We start from the raw sequence: 8563 nt of genomic DNA, 5'->3' as shown, positions 1-8563 counted from the left end.
AGCCTTCAGCTTAAAATAACCTCCGTAGCTGTTTGCCCGTGGTGCTATGCCTTTGAAGAAATGTATTCTCTATTTAATGTGCCGAACTTTTGGTTAGAAGCTTGTAGCTCTTAACCACTATGCAACCAGGGTTTCCATCTAGCTTTTTTCCCCTAAATTTCTTATACTTTCATGTTTTGTCTCTATTAACCTTAATATGGTACTAGAAGTTTTTTTCTTTCTTTTCCCTTTTTTTAAAACAGAGGCAAACTGTACAAATATTCTTAACATCCCTTCTGCATGTACTTCTTATTTGGGAAAACCCAGTCCTGATCTTTTTCTCCAACTAATTATCTGACCTCAACTCTTCCCTTCAAATAATATAATTTAACATTTTCTTATAAAGTTTCCCCAGACTTAAATCGTGGTCATTACATGACAGAAACCTAGATTTTTTTTTTAAAACAAATAAATATTTTTATTGCCCTGCGGTCCACATAATTAATCCTGTGGACTATGACCCCATGGTTATTTGTATACTTTTATTTTATTCAGTTTAACTCTGAATAAATCAGAGCACTTCTAAACACTTTAAAAATATATGTATATATAGTTCAAATTGAACAACAACAACAAAAAATTGTTTTATTTTAAGGGGGATGGATTTAGGATGTGAAAGAATTGTGAAGATATCTCTCATGGATTGAATTGTCATCCAAAAAGATATGTTGAAGTTCTAACCCCTGTACCTGTGAATGTGACCCTGTTTGGAAACAGGGTTTTTCTTTGACGATGTTATCAGTTAAGTTAATGAGGTCATACCTGAGTAGGCTGAGACCTAATCCCTTTTGAACTGTGTGTTATAAAAGGGGAGAATAGACAAGCAGACAAAGTGACACAGGGGCAAGATGGCATGTGAAGATGTGCCTACAAGCCAAGGAATGCCCAAAGATGCCTCGGGCTACCAGATGCTGGAAGAAACCAGAAAGAATCTTCTTCCCCTAGGGCAGACAGAGAAAGCATAGATCTACCCATGCCCTGAATTCAGTCTCCTAGCCTCAAAAACTGTGAGAAAATATATTTTTGTTCTTCAAAGCCACCCACTTTGTGGTATTTTGTTATGGCAGCCCAATGAAAGTAAGACAGTTACCTACAAATCTTTTTGAATGGTGATGAAGTTCTTTAGTGAATTTTGACTGTAGCTGAGGCTAGCTAGAAAATGCATACTAATAGAAACTTTCACTCATTCTGAGTTTTCCCAATTAATCCCATCCATGCAAGTCTTAAAAATGTTCAAAAATAATTTAATCTCTACATGTAATTCAAAAAACTGAACAATAGTGTATGTATGTTAGAAGTTGTTAATACCAAAATCAGATCTGCACCTATGTTCCAAGGGCAGTCATATGACCTTAAGAGATCTAGTATTCATATCATCAGCATGGTAGAAGATTGAGCATATTTGAATATTTTTTTATTTTTGTAAAAATATATATAACACACATGCCAGTACATTTTTTATGTGTATAATTCAGTGACACCAATCATATCAATCATGACGTGTAACCATCACCAATATCCATTGTTAATTACAATAAAAATTTAAGCTCTAAATTTTTCTGTATAGAAGTAGGCAGTGTAGATACACTTTTCACTTTGACAAAAAGGAAGTAAAGATGTCATACAATGCAATGGAGGGAGGCATAAAGGACAACTCTCTATACGACCCAGTATTTTATTAGTTTATAATTCTGCTTGAGTTAGAGGTTTCATTTTATTCTCCTTACTACTCTGGAGAGAGAGTGACACTTGGATGACCCTTGGTACACATCTGTTTAATATTCTATGTGACAAATAGAAAATATACTCAAAGCACATTTGTTGCATACTGAACCATGGTGCTTCTTGTGAATACAAGCACTCATGAAATTGTTTGAGTTCGGAGCTAAAATTAGCTGCTTTTTTCATGGAATAGGATTTTTATTTGAAATAATGACTGACAGTCAAATTATCAGTGAAGTAAACCTGTCACACCAAGGACAATACCCAACGGTATTTGGAGATGTATACAGAAAGGATATACTTGAAGCACTTATTAATGAAAGTCAAAGAATATAGCCTTCAGTATGGATTATACCTCAACCCAAAGAAAACAAAAGTCCTCACAACTGGACCAATAAGCACCATCATGAAAAACAGAGAAAAGATTCACATTGTCGAGGATTGTATCTTACTTGGATCCACAATCAACGGTCACGGAAATAGCAGTCAGGAAATAAGCGAACACATTGTATTTGGCAAAACTGCTTTAAGATAACTCTTTACAGTGTTAAAAAGCAAAGACGTCACTCTGAGTGCTAAGGTGCTCCTGCCCTAACCCGTATTTTTAGTAGCCTCATATTATATGTGAAAGCTGGACAATGAATAAAGAAGACCAAACAAGTATTGATGCCTTTGAATTATGGTGTTGGTGAAGAATACTGAATATACTATAGACTGCCAGAAGAATGAACAAGTCTGTCGTTGAGGAAATGCAGACAGACTGCTCCTTGGAAGTGAGGGTGGTGAGACTTCATCTCAGGTTCTTTGGACATATTATCAGGAGGGAACAGTCCCTGGAGAAGGACTTCATGCATGTTAAAGCAGAGGGTCAGCTAAAAAAGAGGAAGTCCCTCAACAAGATGGATTGACACAGTGACTATAGCGATGAGTTCAACCATAAGAATGATTGTGAGGATGGTGCAGGACCAGGTGGTGTTTAGTTCTGTTGTAGATAGGGTTGCTATGAGTCTGAACCTACTCTACAGCATGTAACAACAATAGCAACTGAGAGGTTGGGAGAGATTAAACTCTTTGATAGCAACTCATGAAAATCAGTGTAAAATTACTGCATATGTTATTATAAAATAAGATTGAAACAAATGAACACGATCTGTCTATATGCTGCCTACAAGAGACACGCCTTAGACTTAGAGACACAAGCAAACTAAAACTCAAAGGCTGAAAAAAAGTATATCAAGCAAACAACAATAAAAAAAGAGCAGGAGTAGCAATATTAATTTCTGACAAAATAGACTTTAAAGTTACATCCATCATAAAGGATAACCAAGGTCACTGTATAATGACTAAAGGGACAATATACCAGGAGGATATAACCATATTAAATATTTATGAACCCAATGACAGGGCTGCAAGGTACATAAAACAAACTCTGTCAGCATTGAAAAGTGAGATAGCTCCACAATAATAGTAGGAGACTTCAACACAACACTTTCGGTGAAGGACAGGACATCCAGAAAGAAGCTCGATAAAGACACGGAAGATCTAAATGCCACAATAAACAAACTTAACCTCATAGACATATACAGAACACTCCACCCAACAGCAGCCAAATATACTTTCTTTTCTAGTGCACATGGGACACTTTCTAGAACAGACAACATATTAGGCCATAAAGCAAGCCTTAGCAGAATCCAAAACAGTGAAATATTATAAAGCATCTTCTCTGACCATAAGGCCATAAAAGTAGAAATCAATAACAGAAAAAGCAGGAAAAGAAATCAAACACTTAGAAACTGAACACAACCCTGCTCAGAACAGACTGGATTATAGAAGACATAAAGGATGGAATAAAGAAATTCAGAGAATCCAATGAAAATGAAAACACTTCCTCTCAGAACCTTTGGGACACAGCAAAAGTGGTGCTCAGGGGTCAATTTATATCAATAAATACACACATCCAAAAAGAAAAAATGACCAAAATCAAAGAATTATCCCTACAATTTGAACAAATAGAAAGAGACCAACGAAAGAACCCTCAGGCACCAGAAGAAAACAAATAATAAAAATTAGAGCAGAAGTAAATGAAATAGAAAACAGAAAAACAGTTGAAAGAATTAACTAGACCAAAAGCTGGTTCTTTGAAAAAATCAACAAAATTGATGAACCAGTGGCCAGACTGACAAAAGAAAAACAAGAGAGGAAGCAAATAACCAGAATAAGAAATGAGATGGGTGATATTACAACAGACCTAACTGAAATTAAAAGAAACATGTCAGATTACTATGAAAAGTTGTACTCTAGCAAATTTGAAAACCTAGAAGAAATGGATGAATTCCTAGAAACACACCGCCTATCTAAACTAACACAAACAAAGATAGAACAACTGAATAGATCCATAACAAAAGAAGAGATTGAAAAGGTAATCAAAAAACTCCCAACAAAAAAAAGCCCTGGCCCGGACGGCTGCACGGCAGAGTTCTACCAAACTTTCAGAGAAGAGTTAACACAACTACTACTAAAGGTATTTCAGAGCATAGGAAAGGATAGAATACTCCCAAACTCGTTCTATGAAGCCACCGTGTCCCTGATACCAAAATCAGGTAAAGACACCACAAAAAAAGAAAATTACAGACTTATCCCTCATGAACACAGATGCAAAAATCCTCAACAAAATTCTAGCCAATAGAATTCAACAACATATCAAAAAAGTAATTCACTATGACCAAGTGGGATTCATACCAGGTATGCAGGGATGGTTCAACGTTAGAAAAACAATTAATGTAATCCGTCATATAAATAAAACAAAAGACGTGAATCACATGATTTTATCCATCAATTCTGAAAAGGCATTTGACAAAGTTCAACACCCATTCATGATAAAAACTCTCAGCAAAATAGGAATAGAAGGAAAATTCCTCAACATAAGAAACGGCATTTATACAAAGCCAATAGCCAAATTCATCCTAAATGGCGAGAGCCTGAAAGCATTCCCCTTGAGATCAGGAACCAGACAAGGATGCCCTTTATCACCACTCTTATTCAACATTGTGCTGGAGGTCCTAGCCAGAGCAATTAGGCTAGATAAAGAAATAAAGGGTATCCACATTGGCAAGGAAGAAGTAAAAGTATCTCTGTTTGCAGATAATATGATCTTATACACAGAAAACCCTAAGGAATCCCCCAGAAAACTACTGAAACTAATAGAAGAGTTCAGCAGAGTATCGGGATACAAGATAAACATAAAAAATCACTTGGATTCCTCTTCACCAACAAAAAGAACATCGAAGAGGAAATCACCAAATCAATACCATTTACAGTAGGGCCCCAAGAAGATAAAATACCTAGGAATAAATCTTACCAGAGATGTAAAAGACTTATACAAAGAAAACTACAAAATACTTCTGCAAGAAACCAGAAGAGACCTACAAAAGTGGAAAAACATACCTTGCTCATGAATAGGAAGGCTTAACATTGTAAAAATGGCTATTCTACCAAAAGCGATCTGTACATTTAATGCAATTCTGATCCAAATTCCAACGACATTCTTTAACGTGATGGAGAAACAAATTACCAACTTCATATGAATGGGAAAGAAGCCCTGAATAAGAAAGCATTACTGAAAAAGCAGAACAAAGTGGGAGGCCTCACTCTACCTGATTTTAGAACCTATTATACTGCCACAGTAGTCAAAACAGCCTGGTATTGGTACAAGAGATACACAGACCAATGGAACAGAACTGAGAATCCAGACATAAATCCATCCACATATGAGCAGTTGATATTTGACAAAGGCCCCAAAGCAGTTAAATGGGGAAAAGACAGTCTTTTAACAAATGGTGCTGGCATAACTGGATATCCATCTGCAAAAAAAAAATGATACAAGACCCATGCCTCACACCATGCACAAAAATGAACTCAAAATGGATCAAAGGCCTAAATATAAAATCTAAAACATTAAAGATCATGTAAGAAAAAATAGTGACAACATTAGGAGCCCTAATACATGGCATACACAGTATACAAAACATTACTAACAACGCAGAAGAAAAACTAGATAATTGGGAGTTACTAAAAGTCAAACTCCTATGCTCATCCAAAGACTTCACCAAAAGAGTAAAAAGATTACCTACGGACTGGGGAAAAGTTTTTAGCTATAATATTTCTGATCAGCACCTGATCTCTAAAATCTACACGATACTGCAAAAACTAATTACAAAAAGAGAAATAACCCAATTAAAAAATGGGCAAAAGATATGAACAGACACTTCACTGAAGAAGACATTCAGGTAGCTAATGGATACATGAGGAAATGCTTGTGATCATTAGCCATTAGAGAAATGCAAATCAAAACTACAATGAGATTTCATCTCACTCCAACAAGGCTGGTATTAATCCAAAAAACACAAAATAATAAATGTTGGAGAGGCTGTGGAGAGACTGGGACACTTATACACTGCTGGTGGGAATGTAAAATGGTACAGCCACTTTGGAAATCGATTTGGCACTTCCTTAAAAAGCTAGAAATAGAACTACCATACAACCTAGCAATCCCACTCCTCGGAATATATCCTAGAGAAATAAGAGCCTTTACTTGAACAGGTATATGCACACCCATGTTCATTGCAGCACCATTTACAATAGCAAAAAGATGGAAGCAACCAAGATGCCCATCAAGGGATGAGTGGATAAATAAATTATAATATATTCACACAATGGAATACTATACATTGATAAAGAACAGTGAGGAATCTGTGAAACATTTCATAACATGGAGGAATTTGGAAGGCATTAGGCTCTGTGAAATTAGTCAGTTACAAAAGGACAAATATTGTATAAGACTACTATTATAAGAACTCAAGAAATAGTTTAAACAGAGAAGAAAATATTCTTTGATGGTTATAACAGGGGGAGGGAGGTATGGTGGGAGAGGGGTATTCACTAATTAGATAGTAGATAAGAACTACTTTAGGTGAAGGGAAAGATAACACACAATACAGGGGAGGTCAGCACAACTGGACTAAACCAAAAGCAAAGAAGTTTCCTGAATAAACTGAGTGCCTTGAAGGGCAGCCTAGCAGCGGCAGGGGTTTGGGGACCATGGTTTTTGGGGACGTCTAAGTCAATTGGCATAATAAAATCTATTGGGAAGACATTCTGCATCCCACTTTAGAGAGTGGCATCTGAGGTCTTAAACGCTAGCAAGCGGCCATCTGGGATGCATCAATTGGTCTCAACCAACCTGGACCAAGGGAGAATGAGGAACACCAAGGCCACAGGTTAATTTCGAGCCCAGGAGGCAGAAGGGACCACATAAACCAGAGACTGCATCGGCCTGAGACCAGAGGAACTGGATGGTGACGGACTGCGACAGATGACTGCCCTGACAGGGAACAGGGCAGTGGGCCCCTGGGGGAGCAGGAAAGCAGTGGGATGCATACCCTGGATTCCTGTAAAAAGACCAGACTTGATGGTCTGAATGAGACTGGAGGGACCCCAGTGGTCGTGGCCCCTGGACCTTCTGTTGGCCCAGGACAGGAGCCATTCCCAGGGCCAGCTCTTCAGGCAGGGATTGGAATGGACAATGGGATGGAGAGGGATGCTGGTGGGGAGTGAGCTTCTTGGATTGGATGGACACTTGAGATTGTGTTGGTGTCTCCTGTCTGGAGCAGAGATGGAGGGTAGAGGGGATTAGGGGCTGGTGGAATGGACAGGAAAAGAGAGAGTGGAGGGAGGGAGTGGGCTGTCTCATTGAGGGGAGAGCAATTGGGATTATGTAGCAAGGTGTATGTGGGTTTTTGTGTGATAGACTGATATGTGGACTTTCACTTAAAGCACAATGGAAATTAAAAAAAAAATTATATGTAAATAACTTTGTAGAACTATTAGATAAATTTGATGCATGCTACTTGCCAGAACAAATAAACAAATTATTCAATAAAAAAAACAAAACAAAACAAAAGAATGGAACAAATGGAGAGACTTAAAAAGTGTAAATTTTTATCCTTTAAGGCAATACGTGTCTAGGGCCATGACATGTCAGGAACGGCTGGTAAAAGGGGCTTGAGGTAGATGTGTGCCTGGTACTTTCAAAGGAGATCAGAGTGTGGATCAGAGTGAATGATGGTGAAGTTGTAGGATATGAGGATAGGAGGTCAAAGAGTTAACAGGTGTCTGATTGTGTTTGCTGGCTTTTATGCTGAGAGAAATAGGAAGCTTTGAAGAGTTTTGAGAACAGAAATAATATAAAATGGATGACAGATAGACAGACAGATAGATTTCCAGTTGTCTGACTCATAGTGACCTTAGGTACAGCAAAATGAAACATAACATTGCCCCATCCTGCGTCATCCTCGTGATCACCAGCTGTTGAAGTCTGGCTTTGTGTCTATTATGACAATCCATCTCACTAAGGGTCTCTTTAGCTCTTGCTGGCCCTCTACTTCTTCAAGCATAAGGTCCTTCTCCAGCAGTTCATCTCTCCTGATGGCATGTTCAAAGCAAGCAAGTTAGATAATGTTCTGGTGCAATCTGTATGGTTTTTATTGGTTAATTTTAGGAAGTAGATCACCAGATCTTTTTTTCTTAGTCTATCTCAGTGTAAATGTTCTGCTGAAGCCTGCCCACCATGAGTGACCTGGTATTTGAAATACTGGTGACATACATAGCTTCCCTCTTCATAGCAACACTTCAGCTTCCATAGCACACCAAACCGAGAGATGGGTGGTAGAAATGATATTAGGCAAACATTTTCAAAAATATCATCAGGTTGAAGCGTTGAAACTAGATTTTTAAGAGTTGGTTT

This window comes from Elephas maximus, chromosome 2 (genome assembly GCF_024166365.1).
Source record: "Elephas maximus indicus isolate mEleMax1 chromosome 2, mEleMax1 primary haplotype, whole genome shotgun sequence".
NCBI classification, from domain to species: Eukaryota; Metazoa; Chordata; class Mammalia; order Proboscidea; family Elephantidae; genus Elephas; species Elephas maximus.
The sequence above is the reverse complement of the archived record's forward strand: the minus strand, read 5'-3'. Positions refer to the sequence as shown.